The sequence below is a fragment of the Rattus norvegicus genome, chromosome 10 (genome assembly GCF_036323735.1).
Source record: "Rattus norvegicus strain BN/NHsdMcwi chromosome 10, GRCr8, whole genome shotgun sequence".
Classification (NCBI taxonomy): Eukaryota; Metazoa; Chordata; class Mammalia; order Rodentia; family Muridae; genus Rattus; species Rattus norvegicus.
This window is the reverse complement of record NC_086028.1, coordinates 16652447-16672370: the sequence shown is the minus strand read 5'-3', so window position 1 is coordinate 16672370 and position 19924 is coordinate 16652447. Positions and strand designations below refer to the sequence as shown.

The window sequence follows — 19924 nt, the reverse complement described above, 5'->3', positions numbered from 1 at the left end:
ACTGAGTGTGAAACGGCAAGGTGAACTTGTAGCTGTGCCCGAGCCGGTTTGTGTCATTCATGCCAGTTGTCCCCAGCGTCTTGTTGGCATCTCTGTGATGCACCTCACTGTTCAAGCATCCACACTGTTTCCAACTCTTTCCTTTTACAAATATTGTGCAGTGGAGCATTTAAAGGTGAGTATCTTTAGCCATGGTGTCCTTAGGGACAAGTGGTTTAAATTGGAACTACTGTGTCCAAATTTATCCACATCTGAAAAGGGATTGTACTATCTCAAACATATTGTCATCCCCAAATATTTCACCCCTTACCAAGAGTATATGCACATGTTTATCCCCATCTTTCTTCCTATAAAAAAGCCTGATAAAAATTTAAACATATCTGCCAGTCTGACAGGCAGTGTTGCCTGGCTTTGGTGGCTTCTATTGTGCCGTTGTCTGATGTGTGCCATGCTCCCGTGCTCGTGCTCCTCGTCTGAATGCAGCTTCCCCTGAGAGACTATCTTGGATGTTGTTGACAGTTAAACCTAGGGCCCTGTGTGTGCAAGGTGAGCACTCTAATGCTGGGTTATGTCCTCAGCTCTTCCCGAGTAAATTTTGCATATAACTCTAAGCTATTGATTGTGTGCACTGCAGATAAATTTCTCTTCTGATATAATTTAAAGAATTTCTCTTTAAATTTTTAAAATTAAATTATCTATTTAGTATGTGTGTATTTACATACATATATATATATAGTATGTGTGTGTGTGTGTGTGTGTGTGTGTGTGTGTGTGTACATGTGTTCCATGCTCTGACATATATGTGGAAGTCAATTCTCTCCTTCTTTTTGGTCCTGGGGACCCCACTCTGGTTGTAAAGTGCCTTTACCAGCTAAGCCCATCATTTCCGTTCTGAAGTTTCCTTTTTATGAATTTCATGCTTTTATAATTTTGTAAATTTCATAATTTTTTTTGTAAATTAAACACAAGCTTAATTTTTTTTCTGAGACAGGGTTTCTTTGTGTAGCCCTGGCTGTCCTGGAACTCACTCTGTAGACCAGGCTGGCCTCGAACTCATAGAGATCCATCTGTTTCTGCCTCCTGAGTGCTAGGATTAAAGGCCTGTGCCGCCACAACCATGCTAAAGTTTTCAATTATATGCAGTTAAACCCATAAATGTTTCTGCCTTTCCTCTGTGCCTTGCCATCAGTATATCTGCATATGTAATTTTTAATTCTCTGAAGACGATGTATACATTTTTCTTATGAAGAGTCCCAAGGGAAGAAACCATATAAAACAGGAAGCCAATGCTGACTCTCCATTCTCTGCTGCTTATCATTTGGGTCATTCTTCAGCCTTTAGAACAAGGGTAGTGAATTGGTCTTTGGCCCCGGAGGGACTGTGGCTATGTGGAGAGCTGGCAGTAGTAACTCAGGTACTGTTTCATAGGTCATTTCCTGTTAGCCACACCCCACTTCCCTGCAAGCTCCAGAGTGGCACGTGTGGTCACTGTGTGTCATAGCTGTCCTCAGCAGGCAGGCCTTTCCACGCCCGGCTCTGGGACCCTCAGGGGAAGCGGAGGAGAAGCTGCTCTGGAATGGGAATTGTAGAGCCTGGTGGTCCAGCTTCCTCTCCCTCCAGCACAAAGCCTGGCCTCCTTGTTTGCATGTGGGTTGGACTTCATGAATGTAACATGCTCATGACCCAGCTGGCATGCAAGCTTTGGTGTCCTGTCTGCAACCAGAGCCCAGACTCTCTCATTGCCTGGTGCTTGTTGGCACACGACAGCCACAGATAGATCTTTGAAGTAGATGAGTGCCCTGAGAAGTTTGGATGCATTTGTCCACCGGGTTAAAGTAAACTTTCCCTGCCCCCGCCCCTGCCTCATCCCCATCCCCACTGCTAACCCCTGCATTGGAAAATAAAGCACCAGTCTCAATGCTCCAGAGTGTTTCCTCCAGCCCCATGCTGGAGATGGGTAGGCAGACACTCTCCACACCTTCCTCGTCTTTTTTTCATTTTTAGATTTAGACACAGCCCTGAGAGAACACTGGTTTCATTTGCAGAACGTGCTGTGTCTGACTCTTGCTCCTTTCCCTCAGTTTTAGAAAATACAGGTTCAGCTCTGGGTCAAGTTGATCCTTTTTTTTTTTCTGGAAAAAAACCGTTTTGGTTTGTTCCACTGTTCAGTAACAAAATTAATGCCTGGGCCTGGCCGAGGGTTGAGCGAGCGGGTGTGGGCTGTTTTGGTCACAGAGGGACAGTAGAGGTCCTTGATGGAACTGAATTTCTTCTGTTCCAAGGGAGAATTGCTAGTCTGTTAGGAACTGCCTTCTCAGCTCCCCGAGGGCTGCCACCACACTCCCTGGGAATGTCACCTCAGCTCATGGCCAGGTGGTCAATGGTCCTCTGTGTGGAGGGGTGGAGCTGGGTATAGCAAGAGGGGACCTGGAGGTGTGGTTAAGTAGCATGTCCGTCAACTCACACAGCAGAAAAGCCAGGACAGTGACACCAGCTCTGGCTTTGAAGCGTGCTACAGGGGAAGAGTCTGGCAGGTGCCCAGGAGGATGGATACAGGACTAGCAGTCCTGGACCCGTAGTGTCAGAGGCTGAGGTGTATGATTCAAACCCCGTCACCTACATCACCACCTCCAGGGCTCAGGGAACTCCAGGGAAGAGGGGGTGGAAGGAATGGAAAAGTGGAGGTACGAGTAGGTCTGCTGCAAAAAAGGCATCTTGCAGGCATGTCGTGGCTCTTGAGCAAACCTGAGCCTACCTGCACAAGACTGGGCTTGTTCATACTTCATCACAGGAGGATAGACGGCTCCTGAGCCCCCTCCCTTCCCCTCCCACCCCTGAGGGGACAGTTAATGGTGGCTGTCATTTTTTTGGTAGTGTAACCACTCACAAGTTGCCTATGCTATAGTAAACGCCCCAACCCACAGGCACACACTCAAGCAAGAACTGTAATTAAACTCAGTTGGTCACAGGCACAAAAGGCACAGAAGTGAGTGGGGCGTTGCTGGGAAGAAGGGTCGCAGCGGGAGGAAGAGGGAGGATGCGGAGAGTAAGATGGAAAAGAGCAAAATTCACTATATACATGTGTGAAACTGTCAGGAAATAAGTGAACAAACGAATGAAAATAGAGTGCAGGCACCAGAGGATGCCATGAAGAATGCACCATGGAAAACTGCAGGGAACTGAACACTGCTGGGTATGCCCCGCCCTAGCTTTTCTAGCTCCTCCTATCAACAGGACCTGGAAGAACATAGTTACTCATAACGGCCCAGTCTACTAAACAATAGCCCTGTTGGGGGGCTCAAGCCTGTGAACACTGATTTACTACAGAATTCCCAATGGCTGGCTCCATGTCCCGCAGAGTTGTTGCCTTAAAAAGTATCTCTTGAATGGGTACATTTTTGCCTGTTTACCTACCACAAACCGGAAACAACCCTTCACTAAGGGCGTCTCATCCTGCCCACTTTCTGCTGACCTTTGGCAATGACTTGTTATCCTCAGGCTTCCAGTTCTTCATTTTTTTAAGTGAGGATGCTGAGATCTGCCACGTGCAGGTGGAGGACCATGCAGCAGCCACACGTGATGGTTGAGCAGGGCCTGCCACACGTGATGGTTGAGCAGGGCCTGCCACACGTGATGGTTGAGCAGGGCCTGCCACACGTGATGGTTGAGCAGGGCCTGCCACACGTGATGGTTGAGCAGGGCCTGGATCATTGAGCCCAGAGCTAGGGGCCGTACACATGCAGGGACCAGACTGTGACCTGAAAGTATCAAGTGGTAAAAGTCTGCAGGCAGCACAGATGAGCAAAGACTGCAGAGTTCAAGCACACGGGTCCCAGATGGAAGGGAGAAGCATGGCTTTCCGGGTGAGAGGGCAGGCCTTGGAAGAGTAAGGTGGAGGAAGAAGGCACAAGCCTGCACACTTTGCTTGAAGTCTGGGCCTAGGGCTGTGTGTCAGTCTCCCCTCCCTCCTAAGAGACATACAGGCAGTTGACCCAGCCATGCTAGGTGACTGTTCTGTTGTCCTTTGATTGGATAGTCCCTGGCTGCCTGGTATGAGAATTTGAGAGGAGGGGGGCTTGAGAGGAGGAAGACAGCTTGTGGGAGTTGGATCTTTCCTTCCACCATGAGGGTCATGGGAAATCAAGCTTAGGCTGCCAGGCTTGGCAGCAAGTGCCTTTATCCTTGGAGCCATCCCACCAACCTTCTAAGGGCTTGTTGCTTGTAGATGACTCCCAGGCTGACAGAAGCATCCATGCCCACCCAGTGTGTGGACACGACTCACAGCTCTTGTGTGCCCTCGGCCCCACAGAGAGGACAGGCCTCTGCAGGGAGAGCACCTCCTTGACCTTCAACCCCGAGTAGATGCTCATATACTGGCAGCAAGAGGAGGGTGCAGTTCTGGGTGTGCGAGCCAGAGCAGCAGGGTGCAAGCAGCCATTGTGCCATCCTGGCCCATGTGCTATGGGCCGAGTCCTTTGAGGTCTGGAGAGACGCCTGAGGAGTTCCAGGTCACTGGAGCATGGTTATTGAACTGGTAACCACCAAACATTCCAGAGGTGTGTGTGGCAAGACAAAGGCCACCTTGAGGGGACAACTCCTGGGTATTGTGCATAGTGGCCAGATTCCAGGTTCAGAGAGGGTATAAAGAACTGTGTGACCGAGTGGCGTGCGCCTTCTATGTCGATGTCATCTCAGACAGGGCAGGGCCTAATTCCTTCTTTGAGGGGACTCCCATGGTGGGCACTGTGGGGGCTGTTCATCCCCTGCTTTGGGGCCACCTGGAGGGAAGATGGGCTGTGGCCCGAGTCCAGGGGGACCTTTTGAGGGTTAGAGAGGATACAGGCTGCAGGAGAGTCTGTGACCCCGCTGCCCCGAGTTCTTTACCCCTCACGCTCCCTCTTGGCATATGGTGTCTTAAGTTGACATTGAAGGTGAGAACTTTCTGTGCAGGTGACATGGGGGAGAAATGCCAGAGGGAAATCAGTGGAGGATGGGCCAGGGCAGGAGAGAGGTTCTGAGGCTTCCATAGATGGAGTACCACAAATGTCTCCCAAGTTGGGTCCTACAGATGACTTGGGAGTATGAGATCTTCCTGCGAGTTGGAGGAGGCCTGAGCTTTCACGAACCATGTGGTCTGTGGGCTAAGGGCCAACCTGGAGGAGCAGAGGTTTCTGCACACTTCTTGCAAGCTCTGAACGTCAAGAGGCCTAGGACGTGGGGGCTGGCCACCATGACAGCGAATGGCCTTCATGTGGGAAGAGGACGCTGACTTCCGCTCACAAGACAACACCCACGACTGTCTGAGAGCCTGATTATCCCAGCCACCCGTTTTGTTCCATTGGGTCTGCCTGCTCCTGTGGCCCAGTCTCATCTTGGACCCCATACCTTGTCAAGGATCACAGGTGCTGCCATCTTTGTGCCCAGAGTTTCCTGCTTCTATTACATGGCTTTGGTTAACAGACCTCCTGGGACCCTCCATCCCCTAGGTCCAGCTGAGTCCCTGCTTCATCCAACACAGCCAGCCTCCAGCTGCTGAAGACAAAGTGTCAAACAATTCAAAGCCACTCCCCACACTGACTGGGTCACTGGAAGAGGGCGGTCTGTAAAGAGATCCACACAGTTGCCGTAGAAAGGTGAAATGAGATGCCTATAGGACGCTAGAGCAAAACAAGCCACAGTGGGCCTCCACGTGCCGTATCTATGGCAGTCCAGTTCCACGTGACTTCCCAACCTGGGAATTGATCTCCAGAGATCTATACCTTAGCAAATTAAAGCCTCTGAGAAGGCCTGCACTAAGGCTGTTCGCTTCCTGACTTGACCCATCCTCCTCCCAACCATTTAATCCCTTTCACTCCGGCCTGCCTGTCAGAATCTCCTGAAAGAGATGCTCCCCTACACACCAGATAATACCAAAAAGCGCTGAAGGCCATGGCTACTTCTCTGATTCTAGGACCAACCCACTGGGGTTCAAACCTTGATCTATCCATATCAAAGTCTTTCTTGGGCTAGTCAGTCGGCAGCTGGCTTTGGTTTCCCCACTGCGAGTGGGAAACAGCATTACTGATAGCACACATGGGTAGTCTGGTTGTTAACAGGAAGCCAGGGCAAGTGTTGGCATGATTAGGAGGAAGACCTGGGCCTCACCTTTAGAGCTGGACAGGGCAGCTCACCCTTTGACCTTACGTTTGGTACTTGCCTGGGGGGTAGGGGCAGGCACTCCTCAGGGCTGGAGTGTTCGAGCTGGTCCCTGAGGAAGAGCTAAGCAAGACTCAGATGTGCTTTCCAGCTTTTTGCTTCCTAGTTCTCTGGGCGATTTTCAGCTGCAGGGCACAGCCCTTAGGGGGCAGGAGCTTGGACAGTCTGTTCCTGCCGCACTAGAGACCAGCCTGTCAGCCCAGCTTCTCTAGATCCTAACTCAGAGGAAGAGGGCTGGACAGAAGGGAGACTAAAGAGGCGTGGAAACAGGACTGCTCTGAGTAGTGTGGCCTCGGCAGGGTGGGAGTTGCTCGAGTCATCCATCACTGACACAGGCCATTGGTGGCTCTCCGACGTCCACGTCCACTCCTCCCTTTCAGGTGACGTTTGTGCATAGCTGAATAAGTCTGTTATGTAGCGAGGCGACTCTGTCTGACTGTGTGGTCAATACAGGGCATGTCGTCTGTCCTACCTCTCTTTTTTCTGGATGCTTGTAGACATGATGGCTGGACTTGAGCAGCCATCTTGGGTAGTGAGATGACATGCCAAGGTCAGTAAGTCACAAAATGACATCCCGGAACCACTGCACCCACCCAGGGCTGTGTACCAATGAAATGGGCACCACCATGATCCCACCTTTTTCCTAGAGGAAGGGGGCTCTAAGAGAAGAATTCCGAGGTCAGAGAAGAAGCAACAAAGGCCACTCTCCTGCTAAGGCTGTTTATGCCTGGATGAGCTCCTCCTCCTCGGTCACAGCAGGAAGAGTGTTGTAGGAGGAGAGCGTGTGAGGTGGAGACAGGAAGCACCGCCTGACCCTGTGAGGCCAGGCTGTCAACTGTCTCATTCTGAAAAGAGAGCAGGTTTTCCATGAACAAGATGGAAGGACTGCTTGTTCCTTCTGGAAAGTTCTGTCAAATGACCAACCTAGACGCACTCTCATATTAATGGGAAACTCCTCCTCTTGTTTATGAAATCATTTTAGAGTTGATTAAGAGGAGGGGGGAGGGGGGAAGAGAGGAGAGGGGAGGGGGAGGGGATCATTTGTCAACTAGGCAAATCCCAGACAATAATTTATGGACACATCAGATCGGCCAGTTTTGATGTGGAGCTGTCTGGAGACTGCACCCCGCACCAATAACCACTTCTGTACTAAGAATAAATTTATAAATGTCTTTTATAAGAGTCAACAAACTCACCAACCCTGCACACCGTCTCTCACATCCCAAACCAGAACAAAGACACTCGTTTTTGGTCTTTCCTCGTGGGAGGGCCGGGCAGGCCAGGTGGCTGGCTCGGCTGATGTGATTCTCTAGCCAAGGCCAAGGTGACAGGCCACGCTGGTGTATTTCCATCCCTCCACTGGATAGCTAACTGTCTCCCTCCCCAGAGAACATCTGCTCTACTGATATTAGGAACATCGGGAAGGCCCTGGGCTGTTAGACGGGAGACCACCCTCCAGTGCAGACCAGAGTCACTCGCACCAGTGTCTGGATGTGAAGAGGGCCCTGGTCCTTGTCCTCTTCAGGGATCTTGGATCACTTTCAAGATGGTTTGAATTCCTCGATAATGCCTGAGGCTTGAGAACTGCTTTGATCATGCTTAGCCCAGCTGTCGTGATGTCTCATTTCTGATGCTCCCTTGCCTCCAGTGACACAGGCTTGATTGCAGATGAACACAGAAAGCTTAGAGGCAAAAAAATAAAGTTGAAAACTTCAAACATACCCTTGATGAGGACCATAACGCTAATGGAGGGAGCAATGCTCACCTCAGAGAGCCCGTCCCTTCCCCTCACCAGGGCCGCTTTTGCAGCATGGTGACTGGGTGGGGGACTCACGGTGCCTGCACAGTGTGCTCCACTGCCCTGTGGCTGCCCCAAGGCCCCTGGCTTCTTATGTGTGTCTTGGTCTGCTATTGGCCAGCCAGTACACAGTGATCACCCAGATCTCTCTGTGATGTGGTTGTATTATGTTTGCTGCATGGCCCCACTCTGACGCTTCCAGGGTCCAGGGGTCCTCACTGCTGCCTCCCAGAGAGACTTGTGAGTCTCTTACTCTGCTGTCTAGGTGTGCTGGTCTATCTGGTTCCTCGTCACTGCCTTGTCATATGGCTCTGTCCAGCCCAGCCTCTGCATTGCTAGGGCCATGTGACAGGGTCCCCATCCGTTTGTTGAAACAGCCAGAGAAAACCTCCACAGAGCTCGTGCCAAGCGCCAGATGCTCCACATCATCCACTTCTGGAGGCTTAAAGCCCAATGTCAAAGCGCCAGCAGGGTCTTGCTTTGGGTAGCCATGGCTCTCTGGGTTCCTTCCAGAGGCTCGTCCAAGGTTGTTTTCCATGCTGTGGACTCTGGCATCTTTCCTCCTCCTCCTCTTAGAAGAGTTTTGGGGCTGGGGACCAAACCCTGGGCCCTGCACACACTAAGCATGTGTTTCTCTCACCTGGTCAGCCAGCAGGCTTTTCTTTCATTTTTAATGACCTCAGATCTGAATCAGGATGACCTAACTGCCTCGTTTCAATATGTTCGTTCTTTGAAGACTTCATGTCCCAACATGGTTTCATTCTGAACTTGGAAGATGGGATTGGCAATGTACTCATACTATATATGTGTATATTTACATATATATGTGTGTAGACATATGTGTATGTATACTTTCAGAGGGACAGGATTTTTTTTAATCCACTTTTTCTGTCTCTGGCCAGGGCCAAGGTGACAGGCCACGCTGGTGTATTTCCTTCTCTCCATTGGATAGCTAACTGTCTCCCTCCCCAGAGAACATCTGCTCTTGTGATAATAAGAGCATCAGGAAAGCCCTGGGCTGTTAGACCGGAGACCACGCTCTAGTGTAGACCAGCTCCTGGGTCCATGTGTGAAGAAGGCCCTGTCCCTCAGGGGTGCCCCTGTGGGAATACTCCCTGACCACCCAACCAGGTTCAGGGTCGGGGGACTTGCTGAGTATGAGAGTGATCACCCCACCTAATGGGTCCCTCCTCGTCTCTGGCTTCCTGCACAAGCCTGCAGGTGTTTCTTCCTTCAGAGAGGAACAGCCATCCCAGCAAAGTCAGCTCTTTTTGTAGTCAATGTTGGTGTCCAGAGCTCACCAACCATTGTTCTCTCAGGGGAAGGAATCTGGAATCAGAAACCTGTTCTCTGAAGCAAGCCTCACTCAAAACTCCTGCTGCCACTGCACTGACATCTACAGAGCCAGCCAGGTCCCGGGGCTGGGTTGTGAGGTAGATGGACTGGGAGCTATGGGTCCAGTCTTTCCAAGGAAGGGAAGATCAACGGCAGGCTATTTTTATAATCATGGCCAAGCAATCATTTGAATGATGAGTTTACATGGCTGAAATCATAAATCTCGAACCCCCTTTCGAATTCAGAGATGTTAGTTTCTCCTCTACTGTGGAACAGACCAAAACAAACCAAAAACTGTATGTTTGGGCTGGACAGATGGCTCAGTGGTTTAGAACACTGGCTGCTCTTCCAGAGGACCTGGGTTCAATTTCCACCAACCACGTGGCAGCTCACAACTGTCTGTGATTCCAGTCCCAGGGAATCTGACACCTTCGCACAGACATATGTATTGGCCAAACATCAGTGCACACAAAAATAAAAACAAATAGATTAAACACACACAGAGGCGGGGGAGAGGGCCCATACGTTTACTTTAGGGAATCCGGGAAAGGCCGAAAGAGAAAGCTCGTGCTCAGAATTGACACTGAAGACAGGCACTATCGTTGCTGCAGCCTCCTTTCATCTTTCACCTGTAAATAGTGTTGGAGCTTCCTTTTAGACTTACAGCTTTTAAAGCTGGTAATATTCTAAAGTGGTTTCAGAAGACCAGCATTGTGAGGTGTGGAGAGGTCGGCCTCCCCTCCTGGGTCCCACGCTCTTCTCTCCTTGTAGGATCAGGGTCCACTCTGACATACCTTATCGTCACTGTAAAGATTCTACCTCCAAATACAGCTACTGGCTGAAGACTCAAAATTAGGATTTCAACACAGGAATTTTGGGGGAGGGCCATGCAGAACTGAGCCCCTAACCCTCTGGAAGGCAGCACTACTTCTCCCAGAATCCCTCTCTGCCCGAAAGATCTGCCCTCCACTTCCTGCCCAGCTATTGGCCGTCAGATCTTTATTACAGCCAATCAGATACAAGTCTTAGGCGAGTAAGGAAGAACAAATATTTACAAAGTGCGAGACTGGTGATAGGCTCTAGAAATAACAATCGCAAGATCCTGCCAGTGTTTAGCTCTCTGCTGGGTCAGAACCGAATATACAGAGACATACCTCCCCAACATCTCCCCCATTTTAGTCCAATAAATGGCCTTTCCTCAACATCAAAAAGTATACACCATAAGAACAGCTTTGAGAACTATCTGGTAAGAATTATATTCACGATGCCCCGTCTATTTGGATTTGGCAAAGTTGGAGAAAATATTCCACTACCTATCTTGGCGAGTCCAAAGTTTTGTACCTAAATCACTTCCTGTCACCATTAAAGCTTTCACATAGGCATCCTCTTAGACCCTTCACGACCTAAACTTTGATGTCCTTCAGCCTTCATAAACTTTACACCTCTTTTGTCAGTTTTCATTTTTGTATCTGATAACAAGGAAAACTGTGAGACTGTAACGGTCTCGTCTTCTCAGAGACCTGAGAAGAATAACCATTACTTGAGTAAATCGGAAGTGCAGAGCAAGCAGCTTCCAAATCTAGAGACATGACAGAGACTGTTGGCCATCTGGACAGTCATTCAGTGTCCCTCTATGTAGCAGGGGCATCCATCTCCAGACGCCAGGCCCAGAAGGTTTGACAAAATTTTTTTCTGAAGCAGGAACTTTGAAGGACTGGCCTGCCCTATCTTGGCAAAGTTGGTTAACCGACTTCCTGGTGACCTGCGTGTCCACAGTTTGGGCAGCAGACTGTCAGCTGTAGAGGCAATGACAGGGTTTTCCCCAGTGGTCATCTTTGCCACAGTTGAAGTAAACTCCAGGTGGAAGTTCTTCAGTGCCCACTGTCATCTTCAGAGGGGAATGAAGATGCTGCCACGAGCTGCTGTGTCTCCATCAGAAAAGCCTTTTATCACTGAAACATCTTGCATGTGATATTCTGCAGATGGCTGAAGTGTTTGAGGACCGTCTATCTAAAGTATCCGAACGGACAAACATTGCCTGCTTTTAGGTATTTACTTTCTGATTAACTTTGAAACATACACAGGAGGCTAAATTAAGGCTTATTTCTGTAATTAACTAAATTAGTACCTAACAAGACTACAGGTTTATTTATAGGTGGTTAAACTGTTAACTTGCATTTTCTTAATTACCCTAAACAGTTTGCAATAGTAGCTCTTACAGACTAGAACTTTATATTACACTTTTAAAAAAGTTGCATAGGTATAATACCTTAAACAGGAGTTGAAATTTATATATATATATTTTTTATATACATATATAATCTATAATTTATATACATATATAATTTATATATAATATATATAATGTTGCAACAAATATAATCTTACATTTCTATCACTATATAAAAACCCATACCAATATGTGGACCAATTGAGACTTGTTCCTTTCTAGTCTAAAAATAGATCCCCCATATGTCCACACGTATGTGTGCATGGATATGTGTGATATACAAATAAAATAAATGTGTGTGATATGTGTGTACATGTGTGTACATATGTGTGTGCATGTACATGTATGTAGGCATGTGTGTACCATGATGTGCACGTGGAGGTCAGAGGACAACTTTTGGGGTCAGTTTTCTCCGTCCACCACATGGATTGCAAGGATTGAACTCAGGTAGTCAGTCTTAGAGGCCTTTACCTGCGGAGCCATTTATTTCTTTTTAATGGCTAAGTAGTACTCCACAGTGTGTATATTTCACATCTCCTTTACCCATTCACCTGTTGATGGGCAGCAAGGCTGATCTGACAGTTTGCATGTTGTGGGTAGTGCTATAATAACCGTGAGCATGCAGATATCTCTACTGTGTGCTGCACTAATCCATCAGAAATGAACGTAGGAGTGATCTAGTGTGTGTGTGTGTGTGTGTGTGTGTGTGTGTGTGTGTGTGTGGTGTTTCTTGGCTACTTGTGCCTCCCCCACTTTTTGACTGGATTACTTTGGTCATTGTGTATTAGATTTGAGTCCTTTATGCATTCGGTCTATTAACCACCGTTGGAGAGTAACTAGCAAAGCTTTCCCCCATCCCATAGGCTGACTTCTCCCTTTGCTCATTGTTTCCGTCCTGATCAAGCTTGTTCCTTTGATGCAACTCCACTGGCTAATTCTTACATCCTGATTGCTCCAGGACCGTTCCAGAAGTGGTCACCGTACAGCTTGGAATATTTACCTTGTGTGTGTGCATGGATTAGTTTTTTAAAGCCCTAGGTCTTACTTCAAGGTCTTAGATCCATGACCTAAGATCCATTTTAAGTTGGCTCTTTCTCAACATGAGAGGTGTGGGTCTGGTTCCGAGCGTCTGCAGAGGGAATTCCCGTTTACCCAGCAGTTTGTCTTCGCTACCATATGTTATTGGCCCCTCAGCAGGGAAGGAGATGTGTGTGTGTGGATACTCAGGTTCATTTCTAGGAGCCCTGCTCTCTCCATGGTCTGCATCTCTGTTTGGAGGCCAGCGCCATGCTGTTCTTATCACCGCGGTTCTGTGGTGTGGTGACAACTCCGGCATTACTCTTTTGCGTTGGCGAATAGGGATCTCATGTGTTTTCAAACGAATTTTAGGATTTTTTTTTTTGAGTCCTTTGAAAAATGCTGTTGCTGATTTCATGGGAAATGCAATGAGTCTGAAGATTGCTTTTGCTAAAATGGCCATGTTCAATGATACTAATTGTGCTAGTCTGTGGGTGTGGGAGATCTCTCCATCTTTCAGTGTCTTCTCATGGTTTACTGTTTTCATTGTAAAAGTCTTTCACTTCCTTGGTCAGAATTGTTTCTAGGTTTGGGGAGGGTATTGTTAATGGGACAATCCTTTTAACAGTTAAAAAGAACATCTATTTTCACATGCATGTGAGTGTGTGGAGGTTAGGGGACAGCCTCTGGCATTGCTGCTAATGCTTGTACTTTTTTTTTTTTTTTTGAGGCAGGGCCTCTTTGCTGCTAGACTTCATATTGCAGGCTAACTAGTCCTCGAGCTTCTGTTCCTGCCTCCCTGATAACCACAGGGCACTGGCATTCCATATGCATGCTGCTGTGTCCAGCTTTGCTTGGCTTCCAGGGTTCCAAACTCAGATTGTTAGGCTAGTGTGATGGGCAATTCTGAGCTCTGAGCACCCACAGAACAGTCTCTCCAATCTCAGTCCTTCTTAATTTAGGAACCACATCCATCCTGGGAATGTCCTACCCATGGCTGTGTCAACTAACCAGTTAATTCTGAATTCTCTCTTGAATTAGGACATATACACGTACACACACACACACACACACACACACATGCACACACACACACGCACACATGCGCATACACATATACATGGAAATGCACACATACACATGCACATACACATGCACACATTCACACACATATACATGGACACACATACATACACATGCACGCATACACACATATACATAGACACTCATACATATACAAACACATGCACATACATACTGTACAAATGTGGGCATGTACAAACATATACACACACCTCCACATACACACACACACTTACACTCATGGACACACACACGTACATACACACACACGCACATGTACACACAGATACACATGAGAACACACACCACAGATTGATAAATATAGCTTGTGGGCTGTGTTTCAGATAGACGACAAAGTATCTGAAACTTTTAAAACAGGTATCCATTTTTTAAAGTTATGGTAATTTACAAAAAATTTTAGATTTCATGTTTCTCTTAAGAAATCCCTGGATCAGAATTCAGACACTTGTGTGGGTCTCTCTGACCTGTTTGGTTCTTATTTGTAATTCCTAAAACATGTCTCAAAGTTTTTAGTAAACAATACTTTTCATGAGCAATAATCATAAACTCTCAGTAAGTAATAATTAATAATTTACACAATCATTTTGCTTATATTTCTTGCCTTTTTAAAAATGTCAGTTTAAAATCCTTTGATTCCTTTCACAGTCGTTCCCAACATTAGGCCCACTTTGTCCTGTGGAAAAGTTAGAATTCTGGGTAGGAGCCTTCTACATTAAAAAAACACTGACATCCTTTGTTTAGACTTCTTTTAAAATTTAAAATTGAGATTATAATTTAATTACAAACTTTCTCCCTTTTCTTCTCTCTGTACCTATACACCCTTTCCTGTTCTTCAAATTCATAGCTTCTTTTTTTCAGTAATTATTTTTGTATGCAAAATAAAATATGCTAAATATAATCTGCTAAATTTAATATAACATTCCCAAATATAATCTGTTGAGTCTGTATAATGTCGCTTGTGTGCTTTCAGGGCTGACCTGACAACCAGTTGGTGTGCCCTTCCCCGGGGAGGACCACCTCTCCAGTTTCCTCAGTTGCCTGAAGCTCTTTGTGTAGGGTTGAGGCCTTGTGGAGTTTGCCCCCCTCCAGTCTGGCATGTTCACTGTGTGATCCCTGTTCAGCTCAGGTGACTGTCTGGGCGGTCATGCTGGTGGGAATAGCTTCTGATATTCCCAGGAGAAACCCAGAACAAACTCCCCGATCCTCCGGCTTTTACAGTCTTCCTGCCCCCCTTCTGCAATGTTCTCTGAGTTTGAGGTACAGGGGTGTTTCGTATCCATAAGGATTGGGCTCCACACCTCTGCACTTTGATTGGTTGTGGTTTTATGTAATGGTCTCCATGTGTTACATGAGAAGTTTCCTCGATGAGGGAGGTCTTCTTTGGGATTCCCATTGCTGTAAAGAGACACATGAGAATGACATCTCTTGTAAAGGAAACTATTTCACTGGGGCTGGCTTACAGTTTCAGAGGTTTAGTCCATTATCATCATGGCGGGAAGCATGGCAGTCCAAGCCGACATGGTGCTGGAGAATGAGCTGGAGAGTTCTACACAATCCCCTACTGAAGGGGACTGTGTCACACTGGCCAGACTTGAGCATATATGAGACCTCAAGGCCCGCCCCCACAGTGACATACTTCCTCCACAAGGTGACACCTCCTAACAGTGCCCCTTCCTATGCCCAAGCACTCAAACGCAGGAGTCTACAAAGGCATTATATGTTCAAACAACCACAAAGGGTGAGGGCCCTACCTGTGGGTAACCACTTACCTGTGGGTATAAGGATAAACATTTGTAGATTATTGTAAAGGGTTGCGCTGGTTTAGTAAATTGGTCATTGTAGAATCTTCTCCAGTAACTATGATTTCACTAGAACCGAGGAGTGAGCTAGGTTTCCAGTACCTGTTATGGCATCCCTCTTGTTGAGCAGGCCTTAAGCTTCATTAGAGAATAGTTACCACCAAGGTATGTGTGTCACTGCTGTGCCTGTAGAGCTAGGGTGACACGTTGGCTGTTGAAATAGCTCAGAGGTGTGATAGCTGGGTGGGACTGTTGGCTGCCTCCCTCCTTTGGATGCTTGACTGTGTCTTCTGGTACTGTGAAAACTAGTGACCAAGGAGGAGACATCCAGTCAGTTCCAGTCAGTTCCAGTCAGTTCCAGCTCAGGTCCTCTGGGTCTCGTTTGTGAATGGCATGGCGTCCTCAGCAACAGAACACTTCTGGATGGCAGCCAAGCCCAATAGCAACAGGTCGTATGTTTAAGTAGTATCTCGAACGGCCCTGCCCAACAGCTCCAAGGAAGGCTTCTCATACCTGGTATTGGAGTTTTTGTTAGTTAGGTGGTCTTTGGCCTTTGGAGGTATCATCGTCAGCCCAGACAAGAAAAGTTTGTTAAAACTACGTATGTATATTAATACGTGGAGCACATGTATTGAGGGCTTTATAAGGCGAAATGGTTAATAGTGTGATTCGTTGTGGCATTTCCAGGCCACGTTTATCCCCCTCACTTCTCTAAGGAGCCTCCACCTCTTTCCCCACTTCCCCCTCAGATCGCTTAAAAAGCAGTCTGGAGCCTTGTTACCTATGAGCTTATAAAACTTTTTCTGGGGTTATATAAATGCTCAGAATTTCCAAAGTGGTAACATTTTTATTCTTTTTCTGATTCTTCAAAAATAAATTTTGAAAATAAAAAAGTTTAACAAGTCTAAAAATGTATTAAAAAGAACGGAAAATGACCCCGAATATCTCTGTACATGGGAAAAAATTATTTCACTGTTTTGGTGAAATAATTTAAAAACATCTCCCAAAGAATATGGGGAAGATGTTCCCAGCACATAAGTGTGCAGAATGGGAAATGTCCGTGGTGTAGCAGCAGCCCCAGACCTTAGCACAACCGACTCCATGATGGAAATGCCATCCAGGCCGGAAAACAGCATTCAGACAGCACCACCTGCCAAAAGTAAAATGAAGGCCTTGTCCATCCAAGTCCACGGTTCTGGGAAAGTCTCTAACCGTGCTAGCCTTGCTTTGGGCTTCTCGAGTTCTGTGTCTGACTAACTGTTCTTGATAACTGAAGTCAACCCAGTGCATGGTTTTTGTGTTTTAAAGCTCACCCTGGGGAAGGATCAATGCTACACTGAGATCTTGAACACCCAGCGTAGTCACCAGCTCCTAATAAAGACTTTCTATTGGCTTGCACCCACGTCTGTGCAAGCAGTCTTCTCTGGGGGTTACCCCACAACAAGTAGAAAGGCTTATGTCTACCACAAAATCTTTCTATACCCGGACACAGATGCATGCAGTCATATAGAGACATAGTATTCTAATATATATATATATATATACACATATATATATACACACACACACACACACACACATATATATTAGACTGAATACCTCACCAGAGAAACTTAAGAAGAAGGATTTCTTTTGGCTTACTGTTTGAGGGGATACAGTCTGCAGAGGCCATGAAACCATGGCAACAGGAAGGCGGGGCTTCTAGTCACACCCTGTCTGTCTGCAGCAAGTGGCAGAATGTGAGTGTCTCTAGATACTCCGCTTACCTTCTCCTTTCCCGATCTCACCATGTGGATTTAGACTGTGTGACTGCAGCCACGCTGAACTGCAATCTCCAGGACCATCCCTACAACCGTAAGATGCTTTCCCCATGAATAGTTTCCCAACAGCCCATTTGCAGACTGAACAACCCAGATTCCCACTTGAAGCTTCATTTTTTTTTCTTTTTTTTTCGGAGTTGGGGACCGAACCCAGGGCCTTGTGCTTGCTAGGCAAGCACTCTACCACTGAGCTAAATCCCTAACCCCACTTGAAGCTTCATAACTGGACTCTGGACCCATGACAGAGCCTGACTCCTTGATGTTGTCTTAAGGTAGAGCAGGCAGATTCTAGCCAGGAAGTTTTGACCCGACTCACATTTGTCCTGCGCCTCTCTGAACCAAACTGTGGGACTCTAACTCTTGCTGACATATGAGCGCTCTCGCTCTCGCTCTCGCTCTCTCTCTCTTTCTCTCTAATATTTTTTATTTATATGAGTACACTTGCTGTCTTCAGACACACCAGAAGAGGGCATCAGATCTCATTACAGATGTTGTGAGCCACCATGTGGTTGCAGGGAATTGAACTCAGGACCCCTGGAAGAGCAGTCAGTGCTCTAACCACTGAGCCATCTCTCCAGCCCGAGCACACTCTCTTATTGGTGAGCCCTGCTATACCTCAGGACTGGTCCTTACACCCAGGATACTGTGATGGAGACAAGAAGGTGAATGAAGGGAGCTTAGCTGCTGGTCACTCATGAGCCCTCTGCTCACAATTCCCCGTGGTACCTGTGTAGTACTGTGCTTCCAAGTAGGCGAATCCTAGGGTAGAGTGGACAACCGTGCTTGGAAAAAGCCAGAGGAGATTCTGTCACTTCTGCTGGGCCTGAAGGATGAAGAAGACCCTACTGAGCAGAGATGGAGGCAAAGGCATTTCAGACGCCAAGATCCCCGATGTTCAGGGGTTTGCATGATGAACTGGGTGTCCGAATGGCTAGATCTTATCAGGGAGGCATTAGAAAGCCTCCCTTATATAAAGGTCTGTGTTCGGGCAGCCATGTCATTAATTACAGAGGGATAGAGGGTTAAAAGACGCTCAGAGATGCAAATGTTTCAATAGAGTCCCACATATATGTCATAGTAATAATGTCCTAGTAAACACTATGCCAATTGTCTGTCCTCACTTCTATCCTGAGGCACTTTCTGACTAGAACTCAGTGACTTCATCGTGTCCCCCATGACTGTCTGACCTTCTTGCCATTCTCCACCGCATGTTCCTAAGACTCCTAGGTCTGTAAGTTCAGGGACAGAGTGAAGAGACCCAGGTCCCTGGCTTCAACATCTTCACTCTGAAGTTTGATTCTGTGCCTGAGACTCTTGGCCGTCACGCTGGGCTTGTAATTTGGAAATGTGGAAAAGCTGTAGAATCTCAAATATTTTCCATGAAGCGCTGTAAATTCTTAGACAAAGCAATAGCTTGTCTGAGGTGACGGGATGGAAAAAGCCACTGTTGTGTGAGACTTACCCTGGTACAACCACGATGGTGCTGTGGCTTCATGTGACACCGATGACGATGGTGCCCTAGATGAAAGTGGCGGCCACCGACCACCATGAGGACGTGTGCTCCTTCCACAATATACATCCCCTGATCTTCATCCTACCAGCTCGGAACTCAGTAGGCAGGCGAACAAAGTGTGTCCCGGGCAATCCCAAAGTTCAAAACCAAGCTCCCTCAGCCCTGCCTTCTTTGGTTCTGGGAGAATGGAAAGATTTGGTGGGAGCTCTCAAAGGATGCTCTGACCTCTCTGTGTTCACAAGTTTTCCCGGGTCACACCCGCTCATGTAACTTGGGATCTCATAAATAAAAAAGTTCCCACCTACCTGGTGGACTGGCCCAGGCTGTGTGGCTGTGTACGTGGAGGGAGGGGAGCTGGCATCAAGGACATCTGTTTATTCTGCTCAAGGACAGGAAGGGTGGAGTGGGCCGTCTGTGTCCCCGGTCCTGGATGTCAGGTGGATTAGACTCCTCATTTGATTTGGGAGGCCTTGTCCTTTCTGGTCACAACCACCTTCTGAGCCTTTTCTAGACCGGAGGCTGGAGTGGCACTGGAGTGGCACTGAAGTGGCTCTGGTGGCACTCTTGGCCCAGTCATATACAGGAAGGACTCTGGCCCCTTATTGCCAGGACGTTACTCAATCTGCTCAGCCAACTGACACAAAGAGCCACATCCCTGTGAGCAGGTGGGACTGTCTTTCTCAGCAGCACTGCGCCTTTGGGCTGCATGGTAAGCCTTGCTTTATAGCATCTATTCCTGGCCCCCAATTCACAGAGCTGAGCGAACCTAGGGGCTTCTATCCAGCTCAACAAAGAGCCTGGGATGGGCGGGAGCTCCCACTGGGGCAGGGCTTCTAAAGCTTCAGGATGGCAGCAGGGCGGAGTGAGATCACTGTTTCTTAAGTTGAGTTGAGGTCTGACATGAACATATAAAGAGTTCTTTTTAAAATCACAAAACATAACAGAAACTATATAGAAAAATCCATTATTGATCATTTTTAGCAATTCGTAAGCACACAATTCAGCGATATTTCATACAGTGTTGTATAGGCATTGCTACCTTCAGTTCCCTAAACCTTCACACCACGCTGTAAACCACTTCATGCCCAACAAAGGCTCTTTACTCAGTGTGAG

The 19924-nt window shown here is 47.4% G+C and overlaps 2 long non-coding RNA genes across 5 annotated transcripts in view; one reads left to right on the top strand and one right to left on the bottom strand.

Moving 5' to 3' along the window:
• The window catches only part of LOC102550048 (uncharacterized), a 174052-nt gene that overhangs the window by 55328 nt on the left and 98800 nt on the right, over positions 1 to 19924 (top strand). The window lies entirely within an intron of this gene.
• Positions 16493 to 19254, bottom strand: LOC134480767 (uncharacterized). Its single transcript, XR_010055552.1, has 3 exons — positions 19117 to 19254; positions 18025 to 18121; positions 16493 to 16628 (listed from the first exon to the last, which is right to left on the bottom strand). It is a non-coding gene; the product is annotated as an uncharacterized LOC134480767 (long non-coding RNA).